Below are 16,523 nucleotides of genomic sequence, written 5' to 3'. Positions count from 1 at the left end.
ATACTGAAAGCTTAATTAAGTCCAATAAGGAAGATGTTTTCCTGCACTCAAGTGCAGAATTCTCAAGATAAATGCCTCTCTCAAAAAAAATAAAAAAGAAGGGACCAGCTCTAACACTTAATCTGTACATACTTAGAACCTATGAAGGATGCAGGAAACCTGCAATCTACATACTAAAACGGAAATTAGCCACTATTTTCCATCTCTTCTGTCATCGGGCTTTAGCAGAAGATGGACGCTATACTCCTCTGCCTCTTTTGAAACTATTCCACTGCCCAGTGACTGAAAAGATCACCAGATATGTAAAATCGTGGGAGTGGGGACTGGGTTTTGGGGCTGCCTTTTTCTTCAATGATTGTCTAAACTGCTAAGACAGAAAGTCTACCTTTCTCTTAAAGCCAGGCCAACTTTTCCTCCCCAGGTGGAGACACCACTCAATTGCATGTGAATGCCAGTTTTATGCATGTATGCAACAGGGTAGACTCTGGCAGCAGTTCAGATGCTGGTGACCTGGCGGGCCATGGTGGAGAGCGCCTTCTTTACAGCTCCAGAGCAGACTGAGGCATGAGATCGGGGCACCCAACCTCCCAGTCCTGTCAGCAAAGGCAATACCACAAGTGACCAGAAACAGACCTTCCAGTGGTTGGATGAAGAATTTGGCTGTTTGGTTTGACCCTGAAGTCAAAGTGTTTGTCTTATCTAGGTACCTTCAGTGTCCAGTAGCAGCTGGAAAAGACATTTTCAGGATCAGCTCTGGAGCCTAACTCCAAATTCAGCTGAAATCCTGTATTGGTCTTGGTTCCTTGTGTATGTTATTGCTTGCTTCCTTTAATCTTTGTGACATTTGAGAGAAGTCCTCACTATGCCTCTGCATTTTGGGAAGACACAAAGTATTTGCCACAGCTTGTAACCATTTTAAGAGTTTGTGTCAAAGCCCTACAGTTAGAAATCTTTTTATTGATTTCAGTAAACCAAATTCAATTGCTTACCCTTCAGTGATTTTTAATAACAATTCAGCCCTTTCCCCTAATAGTTTCCTGATTAACATCACTTGTAAAATTGAGATTTAGAGCTTATAACAAATGAATGCTTTTCAACTACCTGCAGTGCTTGGACACCTTCTGTACAGATGTATTTCCCTATTAAACTCAGGATTCAGAAAGAAGCACTTTGAAATACCTAACTTCTAACTACTTGGCTCTCCTGGAGTGGAAGCATGTAGGCTTTTTATAAGAAGAAGGTGTGCATATTTCAACCTTTTTGTTGGGATCCCTGGGTGAAGAGAGGTGAGAGAGCTCAATGGTCTCCAGTGCCTCAAGAAGTTACTTCAGTCAGACATCTCTGCTCCTAAATGAAGATCCTGGGAGCAGGAAGAAGGGAGCCCTGATCCTCTCTCTGGGATACATTTCACATTAGCAGTGGATGAGATACAAGAAATAGTAATAACTTGGGAGCTTGACCTGTGTGCCAGACTTAACCTTATCATTTAAGAGCTCTAAGCATTAATTCAATGATTCATATTCCTTGCTTATTTTTCCTCTAAATCCTAATTATGCTTTTGAAGTCTGGCTCTTAGATATCCAAGATATAGTTAGTAACATAACAGTTATCTGACAGGCTCAAAATAATAATTGTTTTGACCTATATCTCAGTGATAGTAGTAGTTATTCAGAAATCACTACAATAAGTGGCTGCAGTAATTTGTACTTTTGATGTATGTCTGCTAAGCGTAGCCCTTATCTTTGATCTCGGCATCAATGAAAACATAACAGATCCCAGAGGTTTTCAGGCATATGCTAGCTTGGTTGAAATTATTACTGCAGTGACCTCTATTTCCAATAATGAAGCATATTTTCTGCATCTTAGAACATCAGTGAATTTTGTATGTTGTATTCTTCATCAGTTACAAGTAGCTCTTGTTAATTCTAGTATGCATTTCCCTTGGCTATATTCTGTGTTAAATATGTTACTGCATAGAAAATTATGGCCAGTCCCCGTGTGTATGTTATGCTTTTATGTCACAATAAGGAGTTAAATATGCCTAGACCACAGGTTCTGTTACATTTCATCTTCATTGCTTTGTTCTCAAAAACAAAATTTATTTCACTTACTTTAATGTAGTAATCTGCACCATTGTAATAAAGAAGCATTAGCTCTCCAAAATGAAATTTCATTGTTTGTATTATTTTAAATTATGGAGAAGTCCTAAAGGTATTTCCTGTAATTTTAGAGATGAAAAAACCCTTCAGAAAGCAAAATAAGACAAATTGTATTTGTTTATAGGTATTCTCTTTGGGGGAGTTTTAATACAAATTAACTCAGTACAGCTTTTTACAGTTTGAAAACAAAACAGAGTAATTATAGTCTCTGTAAAGAGATGTTCTCTCTCACACCAGGAAGTTTTAACCGATAAGGAAGATCAGTTTTCTAGCTGATAGTCAATCAAGGCTAACGGCTATCTCTTGAAATTACAAAACATTCATTGGTTATTCTCATCATTTGAATATTACATATTTCTAGAAATTAATTCTTATGCTTTGGGGTTAACTGTTTTCTAGATCAGTTTTCAACACTATTTGGTTTAAAAAACTAATTTAACCTTGACAATGGATCTAGATTCATAGTTTCCTGAGAAAAAAGAGATAAAAGAGGTTCCCCATGCGTCCCCAGTCCCATGTGCTGTAACATCTTTGACCATAACATGTCACAATGCAGCTCATGATGTTACACATTGCTGTCTGAATGCTAATCTAGGCTGTCCTCAATTCTTTTTCAGTACCATGTAATGATCCTACAGCAGTAACATTTGAAGCAAGCATTCAAGTTTGCAAGGACTCCACAAGGAAGAAGCAAATCGGTTAGGTACTGCTGTATTGTCAAAATGCCTTCTGTCTGACAGAGTGAAAATCCTCAGACTGTATCCTGGTCCAGGTTTCCACACAATGTGTCTTCCACTTTCCTGCTAAGCAAAACATGTCAGGAAGATCATCTGACATGAGAGGTGTCTCCTGTCAGACTAATTTAGTGGGAGAGCTTGAATGATCGAAATAGTTAACGAGTTTCAAGGAAGACCAGGAGTTTATCAAGATAATGCACATACAGCTCTCTAGTGGAGGGGGAAAGGGTTAGGTGGAAAAAGATGCAGCAGTATCAGGAAAATTAACCTGCTATTCAACAGTTCACTTGCTTCCCATCTAGTATCCACACAGCACCACCAAAGAATTACATACAATGATGAACAAGGAGGAAAAGCCATTTGCCCCTGGAGAGATTTATGGCTACTGTGTAAAGTGCAAATAAAATAAAATGATGGCAATGGTTGGATAGTCTCTCTCTAAATGAATGGGTGCATCACAGTTCTCTGCCAGGAGCTCCTACCCATGACCATATAAGAATCACCAACGCTCAGCAAGACTCACTTGGATTGTCACATTGTGGCATGGATAACACCTGAACAGAGGTGATAACAGGCTCTGAGCCTCAGAGAAAGAGTCAGGGGTCTGGGTATGACGATGATCTTCTATCCCTCTAGCCTTGCACAACAGCCACACAGTCACAGAGCCATAAAACCACAGCAGCAAAGGTAGTGGCTGCTTGGGAAGGTTTTTTGGATATTTTTTTTTCCTTTATCACATGCCAGTGTACAAAGAAGGAAACTGTTCAGTAGGAATTAGGTCTTTCTCACACAGAAGGGAGAAGAAAAGATCTCAGGCCTGGATATTCTCACCAGATAAGGAGAGCTAGATGGAGGATTGATGTCTAATTTGGAGGTAGGTAGCCTAGACAAAACCCTGAAAAACTGATGAAGGGGCGCAAACAGATCGATCAATCTACTAAACCTCTTAGATGCACCTATACTGAAATAAGAGCTATGGCAAACAAACAAGAAATAAAAAAGTGTATATGTAATCAACATTACTGCTGCACCAAAGCCATCACTCAGCTGACCATTTCTGCAACATGAATGCTGATGAAGAATAATGCCACCTGTTAAGGAATAGAAAGAAGAGACAGAATTTTGTATATCAAGGGCATATGCAGTTTCCCTGAGCCTAAACTATAATGATAATTAGACTCATTAGAGCACTGCACAATGACAGACAGAAAAAGCCCAAAAGTATTGCTGTCAGGTATGGTCTATTGCTGGCCTCTAAAATTGCAAAATCAAGTGGGATAAGCCTTTAGAGAAGAACAAAAAGAAAAAAGTGTTAGCACAGTCATCTGACAGATAGGCTTTGATGTTAATGACAGGCTTGTAGCTCCTGATCCATGGAAGAAAGAAAACAAGACTATACAACAAGCAAGGGGGAAATGTCTAAATATCTTTGGATCCAGTAAGTTAAGACAGCACCCGAAGAACGGCAGCTTTTTCAGTTCTGAACAACTTTGGAAAACTGGCAGTATGGGAGACAGTAATCATAACTTCATGCAGTATTTCATTCTAGAGTAAACAAAGAGATGAAACATTAGGATAGGCTAAAAACTACTGAAATAAATGTAACTTCATTGCTCAAAGAAATATTAGAACAAAAAACCTGAAGAAGTCTACTTATCATCAAGAAGATATCAAAATGATAAGCAATAGTCAGTATGGGTTTGTCAAAACTAAATCCTGTTAAACCTATTCAATTTATATGACATGACAACAAACCTGGTGTTTAGGTGAAAGCAGATGTTTTGGTTTGAATAGGACTTCTGACCCTGTCTAATAGGATATTCCTTAGACTTCCTCCAAAAGTACCCTCATGATTAGCTTACCACAAAAAAAGATAGGCAATTTGAGACAATTTTTTCTCTGAAAGTTAAAAAGTTAAAGGATAAATTAAGTACTCTAGGAGGATCTTGTGGGTTCCATAATCATAAATATTTGCATTAGGGACTGAACAAAAGACTATGCATTAAGTGTACAAGAAGCAGTGAGGGGCTGTAAGCCTACTGTCAGAGGAAGATGAGAATCAAACATCTTGAGAGATGGGAGAAACTGTCACAAAAAAAAAAAAAAAAAAAAAAAAAAAAAGAAAAGAAGGAATACTAGTCCTAGAAAGGAAATAATGACAATCAAGAATCTCTTACACATAGCAATCAACGGCATATAGTATCAGTGCAAATAAGAATTTGTATAATGATTGTTTGCAAACCAATCATAATTAGATAGTGTTACTGAAATACTGAAAGATAAAAACTGAATTGTTTAAAGTGAATCACAGGACATAATCATTCTGCCTTAGTCAGCATTGACATGGCCACATCAAGACTACTGTTCCCAATTGTGGATGTTCCACATCAAAAAGATGAGCTCATAGGAATTATCAGAGAGACAGTAAATGTAGAAACATGAAAATGTGAATTGGTTTGTCAAGAGAAGAGAAAACTGGGGAAACGTGATGACAAGCTTAAAAAGCTGCTGGAAAATAAAAAAAGGAAGGGAATAAACTTTTTTCATGTCTACTGTGAATGAGACAAGTAGTATGGACTAAAATTAGAGCAATGGAGGTGCACATCAGTCAGGTAGAAAAGCTTCTAATGGGAAAGACAGGTAAGTACCAGAGTAGATTGCTTAGGGATAATGCACAACCTCTTCCTCTGCAGCATTTAAGAACCAGCCAGGGATCTGTCAGGAATAGTTTAGATACAGCCAGTCTTGCCTCAAATGGTGGAGGAAAAATTAGATGGACTTTCTGATTCCCATCTTATTTTCTGTGATTCTGAGTAAAATTCTATTTAAAAAAAAAAAATAGTGCACATCTTAATACCAGTAGGGTACATTGGGTAACTGGTTGTCATTATAGTAAATACTCATTTCCTGCATTGTTTTCCACTAAGATTTGTGCACTTCACAGTTACCTTATGTATAGTTTCAAATCCAGCATTTATTCCCATGTCTCCAGCACATCTCAGCAGCTGAGTTCTTTTTAATTCAGACCAGTCTGTGGTTGTGAAAGCCTGATAACATTCCTCACGCAGTACAGCATAGTGCTTTTACAGTGTAACTAATGAATCACACTGCCATCCCAAATGTCCTCAAAATGACTTTTACTTGAATTAAACATCTTTGAGGTCTAAAGCAATATTGTCTATTACTGTCAGTCCCATTTGAGTTTGTTCCTGTGCTGGGCTAAGGCCATCTGTGACTCCCCAGCTTTGACTTCATTTTTGGGGTTTTTTACTGGAATTACATGTAGGCTGGAATGAGCTGTAAATTCTACTTGCCTAATGGATCACAAGGAAGTATAGTCACTCAGCTGGAAACATATTGTTTCCTTATCTTAATAGCATGCAGGCAGCTACTGCTTTTGAATGTGAATTCTGCTTCTGTACCCCTAATGTCTGTCCTGATGGCAATTTCAGTACAGAAACAAAGAGCTTCATGCATTTTTTTAAATTAGGAAGAATAATGTTCCACATTTGATCAGAACCTTCAGACTTTAGACTATTACTCACTGACATAATTTGACTTTGTTTCATTCTGCAGAAAATGGCATAATCCAAGCCAATGAAGTTTTCCCACTCATGTTTTATTTGAAAGAGTAATGCAGGTTTAATAAGTATAAAAAGAAAACAGTGCTTAGGGTGAATGCATGTGTTTCTCTTAGCCACAGGAAATGCATAATGGAAGATCATTTAACTATCCCATATGCTATTTTTTTAATGTTTTTAATGGACCCAGCAGATCGTGTAGTGTACCATCTTGTCTCTGGCAGGAATTAGTACAGGTGCATTAAGAAGAAGCATAAGAAATGGAGTGTATACAGAGTAATCCTTCCTTAACGTACTTTCTTCTCTTACTGATTTTATAAGTTATAGTTATATTTAGAAATACTTATTTTAAAAATTGGTTTTCAAGTATAACCTTTCAAAAGAAATAATGTAATTGTTACTGGGGGGGGGAGGGGAGGGAGAGAATGAGTAACAATTTACCTTTTATATTACTCACAACTCGAAAGGGGAGGAATATCATCTGCATCAAAGTCATATTCCCCCATGTAAGAACAAAGAGAGCAAAAGTTTCTGTTGTGCTTTTGATACAATTAGAGGTGTTCAACCCTCAGCCCTCTGGTCAAATCCTGATGAGGACAGCAGGTCAAATCCTGATGAGGACAGCATTTAATCATGCTGCTGGCTGGCTGGGCATCTCTCAGAGGGCAGCCCTTCGCTCTTTCTGGAGGTGGGCAGAGCAGGGCTGCCCAGCCTCGCTGCACATGCAAAGCATGTCTTCAGAGCATGCAGCAGCCCACCTTCTCCCTGCCCCAGGAACAGGAGCCACCAGCTGAGCAGAGGGAAAAAGGGCTGCCATCTCCGCCAAAATCCTGGCACCTGCCTGTATTTAATTTTTGCGACTACATCCATTATACTTGCTGTAAACTGGCTTGCAGGATACTGATTTTGAGATAAACAAAAGGTAAAAGTTCTCACATTTCCCAGCAGTACTATTCAGGGAGCCAAAGTATGCCAGGATGCTCAGGTTAGCTTAGGAGATCTTTGCAACAGGGTGCTGTGTAAAAGAAGAGTCTTTGGTTCACTGTGACTAGCCTGTGTTCCTTGGCACACAGCAAGAGAGATGGACACTTGAATATTTGGGATCTCTAGGGAATTTGCAACAGATGCAGACTTCACTGAACAAGAAAGAAGGAAATGCAGTGACAAGAAATGTCACTGGGTCACATCTGCAAGAAAAACACTTCTGAAACACCCTCAAAGCTTCTTCCAGATACAGACTGGTAGAGGGATGCCTGTACTTTCACACTTATGTGATATAGCTCTAACTACTGCTCAGATGTCAGAAAAACTACAGGGAACTAAATGCAAATAATTTTGAACAACTGTTTAGGGAGAAGCAGCAGCACAGTTGATGGAGACCAGTAAGCACACCAGCCACACTGACCACTTAGAAGCGCACATACGCCTTATGCAATTTGGAAACCTCACACCTACACACCTGAATAGTCTTTAGCAACACCTCCTCTTAGGAGAAAGGTAGACAAACAAGCTCCTAGCATAAGCAGTGCATGATGTTGCTCATCTAGGAACTGCCTCACTAGGTTAATGATTGTAACACAGGAATGAGCTTTAGCAGGTACTATTGCTCACAGTACGTGCAATCAGCAGTTCAGTTCAGCAATGCACTTGTTTACTGCACAATTGGACTTTCTTAGCAGTGAGTGATTGGCAGCTACATGGTAAATTCTGAACTAGTGAAGGCTGGGGAAAAAAACCAGCAAGGAGAGTAACTACATGGAAATGGATTAACAGAGCTTTCAAAAGGGACACTGTGACTGAAGCCGTGCACAGCTTACAAAAGCAAATGACATTTGGGAGAAATCTACTGAACATAACTTTGCCCAGGTTACTAAAATGGCACTGGGATTTTTCTGCAGGTGCCTGACTGGTAGGATGAGAACTGATTGCAACAGTATAGCCAGATGGAACAAGGCAGCTGATTGGGCTTAACCCAGCAACAGGCTTCTGTCCATAGAATTACCACACCATGATTTATTATTTAAATGCAAATGCTAGCATGCCAGGTAGCACCCCAGTGACCTGTGTCTTAGCCACATATTCTTTCTTCAGAAACTCACAAAAATATTTGTGCAGGTGGACTGGGTATGAACAAAAGAATTACAGACACTCAGTTTCTTTGTTGGTTTTCTTTTTTTTTTTTTTTTTGCTTAATTCCTTGTTCTTTATGTATGGGTGAGGTCCAGCAAATGTTCACTGAAAGATCTCGAGGCATGAAAAGGGTTTCCTCCCAGTGTGGCCTATCCTTTGTGCGATAAGGGGTGCTTCAGCTCTAGCAGGGAGACAAAGAAGATCTGCCTGTGCCTGCATCTTGATTAAGTTCCTATGTATTTCATGAAATCACCTGTGAGTCTTCTACCATAGAATTAGGTTGCAGCTGGCAATAAGTTATCAAGGAAAGAGTCAAACTCACTTCTTAGGAAACAAGGGTAAAAATCAGTAACAGGAGAATGGCATTTTAGTGAAGTAAGAACTATTTAAGAAAACACAACGTTAGTAACAGTAAAGCTCAAAGCTCCATTATAAGGCCTGACTTTTTCTTCTAATTGTTAGATCAGTTCCAGGGGTGTTCTACTGACAGCATGCTTTCCTGTATCAATACAACAGAATCATCTATTTTCTACCCAACTTCTGCATGATGGGATGTAAGTAATTTTTTCTTCACTTTTTCCTCCATTTTTAAAATAAAATTCATGTTTCTGTACCTTATGAAGATTAATTCATCAACACTTTTAAATATGTTCAAGACATTCTGAGGGTTATATAATTGGCATTTGGTAATTTGATACATGTAATTAGTCAGAATGAAGAAATCCACTTAGAGTTATTGAAGACTTAGATAGTCAACTCTACATCCAAAAATATCAGTCAATAAATTCTCAAAAATATGTATACTTTAAAAGTGTGTATCACTATATATCCCTCCCAGGCACATAATGTTATTATCAGAGACAAAGTCCATCTGACCCAGTGTAGCTATTGTCATCTTTCAGGACTTTCAATTTATGTTCCTAACTAAGAATTTTGAAAGTTAAAGGATATACATATTAATGAGTCACTTAGTGACTTTTGGCAATCCCCTGTTTCATTAATTCTGTTGAATATTTCATAAGTAGGAATTGTGAGAGCTTGATGTAAGATAAAAATCATGTTTGAAATGTTTAATGCTAAAATATGTATTGAAGAAGAAACATCTTTATTAGATGTCAGAGCTGTTGGATTTATACAAGTTACCTTTTTCTTTTTTTTACTTTGTTCAAAGTGAGAATAGTGAGAAAAATTATGCTCAGTTGGATGGTATCCAAATCATTCATACTTAAATTACTGCTATCAGATAAACCGGGACTGTTATTATGAGCAAGGATTATAACATGGCATGTATTTGCGCACCATGAAGTAGAATAACATTTTGTTTTTGTATACATATGAAACCAAAGTGCAGAAAAATGCAGAAAATCCCTCAGGGTGACACAAACAGCACTGACAGAGGTGAACTCCAAGATTTTCAGGTTGATAACTGGACTATATATTTAGTTTCCAAATTGAAATGTAACTCAGCTTGCCATCTAAAGCCAGCTGTCGCGGCATAGTTTTGTTACAATGAGATGGGAACGAAACTCCCAACTCTAAGTGATTGTTACATTTTTATAGGAAAGTGTGAACTAGATATGATCATGGTGATTAAAAAAGATCTCTTCTATTACAGTAAGGAGTCTTCTGCTGGTTACAAGCATATAAGAACTCCTAATAGCAGTGTGTCACCTTTAGTTAGTCTTGGAGAAAGGGTGATGTCACACCACTCAAAATAGGGAAGCAGATAAAAAACAAATTCCTGTTTATTCAATTTTTTAATACTAGAACAAGTGGAAATGTCAATAACTATTGACAGCAGTCAATTTAAAATTGCCACAGCATACTACAATATTTCCTAGTGAATGTGCCAAATTCACTAACGCTCAGAATACTATCTTTTTTTGAATCTAAGGAATAAATATGCATATAATAAATGCACACATCATCATTAGATATAGAGTGATATATTTTTTAAAAAATTTAAACTTCACATCTTAGAGACTTAGCAAGTATTTCATGTTCCTGATATCAAGTTAATATGGGAGAATTTCAGAGCTCACATAGCTACAGAGAAAGGGTTTGAAGTTTGTGGTCTGAAAACCCAAAGTCCTTGAAACACACACAAAAAAATGCCCAACCTTTTTAGTTTATTTATAATTACATCAGTCTCTTGATTCTTTGATGTCTGACTTACAATTATTTAGCTGTAGGACTTAGCAAGACACTTTTGCTAAAGAATGCAATGGGTGAATGCTGCTTTTATTTTGAAACACGACATTGATTCTTGTGTTCCCTTTAATACTGGACTGAGTGCAAGCTACAGTCAAGCTAAATAAAGCCCAGCAATCCAGTGCCATATTAAACGATGCACATTTAAAAAAACTAATGAATGAGATTACTTCATTCTTTCAGTTCCATTCAGCTCATACAGAACTACAGCCAGCTTGGAGAAACTGCTAATGAAACTTACTGCCTTTCTAAAAATAGAAATCCCAGCTTGAAATCTAATGCCTGTGCCTCTGTGGAGTCTAAAGAGAATGGAAATGTAGCTATAAGTAATTTTTTGAAAGATCACTGCTTTACAATGTTTGCAGATATTCAATAAGCCTATATCAGCCCTTTTGAAGGACTCTCTATACCTTCCTATGATACGGAGCTTTATCTGTTGAAGAAAAAAAAAGAAAGTTAAGTCCCTATGTCCTGTTACCATTGAGGGAATTGTGTGTGTGGCATTTAACATAAGAAGTGGCAAAGGGAACAAAGTGCTACACTAGGTTCAGAAAATATTAATATTTTTTTTAACTTAATACAATTAATTTTGTAGGAAGTTTCATTTCACCTGGAAAACTAAATCTTCAGTGAAAACATTTTTTTTCCTGAATGGTTATAATCTTAAACAATTTACTTTTGCTTCAGGCTCATGTAATGAATTAGTCCAACCTCTTAGATCTCAATCAGGACTTTATGAATTGTTATGGATTCTGCACACAGGTTCATCCTCTCTCCCAGCCTCATGCAGCTTAGATGAACATACACTTCATGTGTGTTGGAATCCACCCAAGTGCTTCTGAGGACAAGAATTTGTGAAAGCAGGCATGATTCATACTTTCAAGAAGTATGTATCTGGCCAGTAAAGAGCACTAGTAGAGGTGGAAGAATTTAAGACATGCATTTACTATGCCTAGCAAAATCAAAGTAGGAATAAAGAGAAAGTGTGTGCTCTGTGTGCAGCTGGTAAACAGGGATGATATATAAGGGGTTGTAGAAATGCCTCCATGTGTTTCGGTGCACAATACTGTTCAAAGCATTGGTCACATTTCCTGTACTATCCCTCATTTTAACCAGTCCTACACACACACACACCCCTGAACACAAAACACATAGTTACCTGCCATCTTCTGCAGTGACCCCCCTTGATCTGGTGGATCTGGGAGGTCTGGGAAGTGAACTCACCTAGCTGACCTTGGGGCAAACCTGTGTAAGTTTCCACCATTAATACAAGAATCTATTTCTAAGTTCATACACAAAATTGTGTACCTCTAAGTTTAATTCAGGTGCTTAATTATAAGCTGGGAATAATCAATTTGTTCAGACAGAAAGAAAGCACAGTGTAAAGTATGAAGTAAGGAAAATGAGCAGTACCACATGGTAATTCTAGTGGATGAAGGACTGCATGACTTTATCAGACAGAATCTCTTACTTCCTTATTCTAGGCACTATTTTTTGTGCCTTTTAGAAAACAAAGGCTCTCTTTAAGACAAATGAAATATTGATTTTAAGTTCTAGCTAGATCCCATTAAGATGCTCTTTTAAGTCACACTGTGTCTGCAATGAGTGGCGTTTTACGAACATAAATCAGTTTAATACCCATAAGTGGGCTTTTCATAAGCACCCAGAAATAATTCACCCCACTCCCCTGTGCATCAATAGAACTTGACTTGCAGCTTTCTTAAGCACTTTCAAAAAACCTTACCTGCACATGTGGTATTGTGTGTATCAATGATGACTAAGTCACATCACAGACAGCCTGGTTTTGTTTTTGAATACAGCAGCAATAGAAACAGCATTAGAAAATATAGAAAAATAGGAAAAAAAAGACAATTGATAACTCACAGAGCATTTCTCTGTGTGTAGAAAGCAGATGGTTTGAAAGTACATTTGAATAAAGAAAGAACTTCTGACTAGTGTGATACGTTGTCTGGGATGCCTCTGGGTGTGTTAGCTCTGTGTACACCGCCAGATGCACCATCCCTCAAACTCCAGAATGAACTTTTACACAACAGACATGGAGCCTAGCTCATAGAATCATATAATCATGGAATCATAGAATCATAGAGTGGTCTGGGCTGGAAGGGACCTTAAAGATCATCTAGTTCCACCACATACACACACCCTGCCACGATCATTGTAAAACACATAAAATAGGGGGGCAACACCTCAAAGAGGGGCAGGTCATCCTGGCTCTGGCACTGAGCAAAGGCAGCGCTTCATGCTGCTCTGGGTGAATGTCAGCCCTGGAAGCAAAATATCAGACAGAAACCGCTGATTCATTGCGCACCTCACTCTATGAACCGTCCAATGCTTTACTGCATCTCCGGCAATTCTGTCCAGTTACCAAATCCTGGGAAGGGAGGGGGGAGTGAATGAGAGAGAGTTGGGCAGGTCATCCTGGGGCAGGCAGACCAATACCCAGAGAAGCCTACTTAGCTTAACGAGGCGGGGAAACCCATATGGACTGCAGTGGGGCAGAATTTGTTTGGGGAGGATTTCTTTAGAAGTAATTTAACAGACTATATCCGACAGTGTATCAGGTTTTTCCCGTAGACAAAAGTAGTACTCTCTACAGTATTTTTTTACCTGCTACCAGTAAAAAACACATTCAATAGTGACCTTAGGCAAAGATTGTAGATTTCTTACATACAAATAACCACTGATCAGCAGAACTGAAAGGTTAAGCAGACACTAAAGGACGTCTCTTCAGTGAGGAGTCAGGAACAATTTTATTTTTCAGCAATTACAATTTGACATTACTTGTGTCATATTTTTATAGTGGTAGGTACTTTGTTTTCTTAGGAGTTGCATTGTAATTGAAAAATAGTACATACCTATGGAAATTTGCTAAATTTTGGTCTATTAGAAATAAATTATAAAGGCAAAGAAGGTTCTCCCCCCATCCCCAAAAGGCATAAACAAAGGCATTAACTTCCTTGATCATATAAATACTCACACACATCTTTAAAGCATTCCACTGGAGATAGTTTTCACACATGTAGATGTACACAGGCCTACAAAGGCTGTTACACCTGGTTCTGATACAGTTTGACCCCTCTGAATAAAGACAACTACTGTTGCCCAGACTGGCACTGCTCTAAGGCCATGTCTTGGCAGCATCCTGAATGCTTCCACAGGCAATGCAACTGAATCCCTTCAGAACAATGTGAGCATTGAGCAAAAGTGTTTCAAGGGCTTGAAGAAAGAGAGAGACTTTCAAAATAAATAAAAAGAAAAAGCAATGCTTTTTCCCAGTTCAGCTAAGTCTGCAGAGAGGCCATCAGTCAAATTAAAATGTAGGCAGAGAATAATCTTTGTGCACACTCAGTATGCCAACATTGTTCCTCTGGGTTTCTTTGTGCATTTGCAGGGGTGGGAAGAAGCTGGTGAATAAAATAAATCAGTGCAAATCACTCCCGTTGCAACACCACAAGGGTTCAGATCTTTGTATTCAAGAACACACATGAAAAAAGAGTATTGCATGATTTCTTTCCCCTTTGCCTCCTATTCTTCTGTGTGAAAGAGAGCATCACCAGTGATACTGAAGCATGTGGTGCTTTTGCAGATGTGTCCCTGTGGTAAGAAATGGTAAAGTTCTTGGCCTCTGGCTACAGATTAATTCATGTATAATGAGTCTTTTTTAAAAAAAGATATTACAGGAAGAAGTGTTTATACAGTCCTATCTTTTCTAGTCAGTGTTCTCACCAAAGTAAATTCACCTCTTCTCTACAGGTACCTTCATGGTCTTTAGACTAACTGATCAACCTGCCTTTTTTTAAATAATAATAATTGTTTAAAATAATACTAAAATAATAGTTTTATTCTCTTTCCTGAAATTTATCCAGTTCTGAATTACCTGTCATTGGGATTTAGCTCTCATTCAGAACAGCTCCAGACCCAAGACAGTGCTATGAAGAAAAAAGTGCTCACTTTGTTTATCCAGACACAGGGATCCATGCATCCACAGGTGCACATATGTACTGTAGCTATTGTCATGCCAGTTAGTGTAATCCCTGTTTGTTTTCTGCAGCACATCCCAAACAGCCTTTAGCTCTCCCTGGAGCTGAGCTTTTGCATGTGAAAACTTAGTGTTTCTCACACAGAGGAAATTGTAAGTAGCCTTAAAAGCCACACATGCACAATACTGTCCTGGGGCATCAATCTGAACTATACAAGAATTTTGCTTTCCCAACATCAGCATGGACTTTCAGGCTTAAACTGAAGGCTTTTCTTCACATCTTTACCTAAGTGTGCCCAGTTTGTCAAGAATTTATCTTCCAGTGACTAATAGTTACCTTTTTTTTAGGGTGAGTCCCTGCTGGAAAAAAGCCTCAGCTGTTGAAGCCATATATTGAGTGAGCAGAGTACCCCAGCAAGGACTGAGCATGATTGCCATGCACAGAAGGGAAGCTGACAGAGACTCAGGCTAGAAGAAGACTGGAACAAAATCAGACTGATAAGTGATACCAAAACTGCTGTTATGCACGTTTATATTCTTCCCCTATCTGCTCTTTCCACTTGGGTGGTCTGTTCATGAAGAAAATTCAGTACCCAGGAATTACATTAAGTTTCTTGTTCTGCTCTCCTGAAGTAAATTCCAGCAGCCTTTCTGAAACACCATGGAAACTTATGGGAGCACACATTGTTTGAAATTTATTTCTTGAACTGAAACTTATTTCAAGCATACACAGCTGGCTTGTCTGCAACCTTATTTAAATCTCTGTTTCACTGTCCCAAACATTAGCATGTCAGTAATGACAAAGGTAATACAGAAATGCAAACGTATTAAGAGGCAACATACTATGAGGAGGCAGAGAAGCGTCAGAACAGTGAATGAAAATCCACATTAAAACTAACCAATTACTGAAATGCCATCTGTTCATTCAAACTTAATTAAAAAGCAAGAAGTTTTCTTGTTTAAGGGAATAATTAATTCTTCAGGGTTTGGAAAAATGAGTGATTAGTTGTAAGTTTTCTATCTCACCTTTTTTATTGGATGAATCATTATGCAGTTACTTACCTTGAAAATAATGGGTGGGCAGCCTCCCCCATGGTACTCTAGTATTTTTGCCTGTAGCAGTGTTGTATTAAATTTGGAAGGCCCTATTCACTGGACATCAAACACCCTTTTTGGGTTTTGGGGGGTTTTTGTTTGTTTGTTTGGGTTTTAATCCTGATGCCCTCCTTCAGTGCAGCTGTGTTAATCTCCTGCCACAGTTCATTTTGGTTTTGGACAGTTTTTCAATAAGGAAATCAGAGTTAAACGGGTATGAGTTCCAAGCCAGGCTGGGTGAAGTAGCATTATTACAAGATGATGTGCAATACACCTTCCAGTAGAAACCTACTCTGGCTTTGGGCTTTCTCAAAGCTTGGACCAGACTGGCTGAAAAATCTGTATGGCCTTAATTTTTGCTTTAGAGTGAGCTAAAACCTAGCAAAACTTGCTGAGTTTTCTTTCCAAGACAAAAGTACAATTAGTTTTCACTTCCAGCCCTGGTGGAAAACAGAAAGAATTATTAAACCACTTTTCCCCTTCCCTCTCCTTCTACCCTTTTTGCCTTTCTCCTAAAGTGAAAACTTCAGCAATTTGGCTTCTGTTGAGATCGCACACTTTTAATACAGTTTTCCACAGGCTGTGGATCATGCCAGCTAGTAGTACAGAG

The sequence above is a fragment of the Falco rusticolus genome, chromosome 6 (genome assembly GCF_015220075.1).
Source record: "Falco rusticolus isolate bFalRus1 chromosome 6, bFalRus1.pri, whole genome shotgun sequence".
In the NCBI taxonomy this organism is placed as follows: domain Eukaryota; kingdom Metazoa; phylum Chordata; class Aves; order Falconiformes; family Falconidae; genus Falco; species Falco rusticolus.
The sequence above is the reverse complement of the archived record's forward strand: the minus strand, read 5'-3'. Positions refer to the sequence as shown.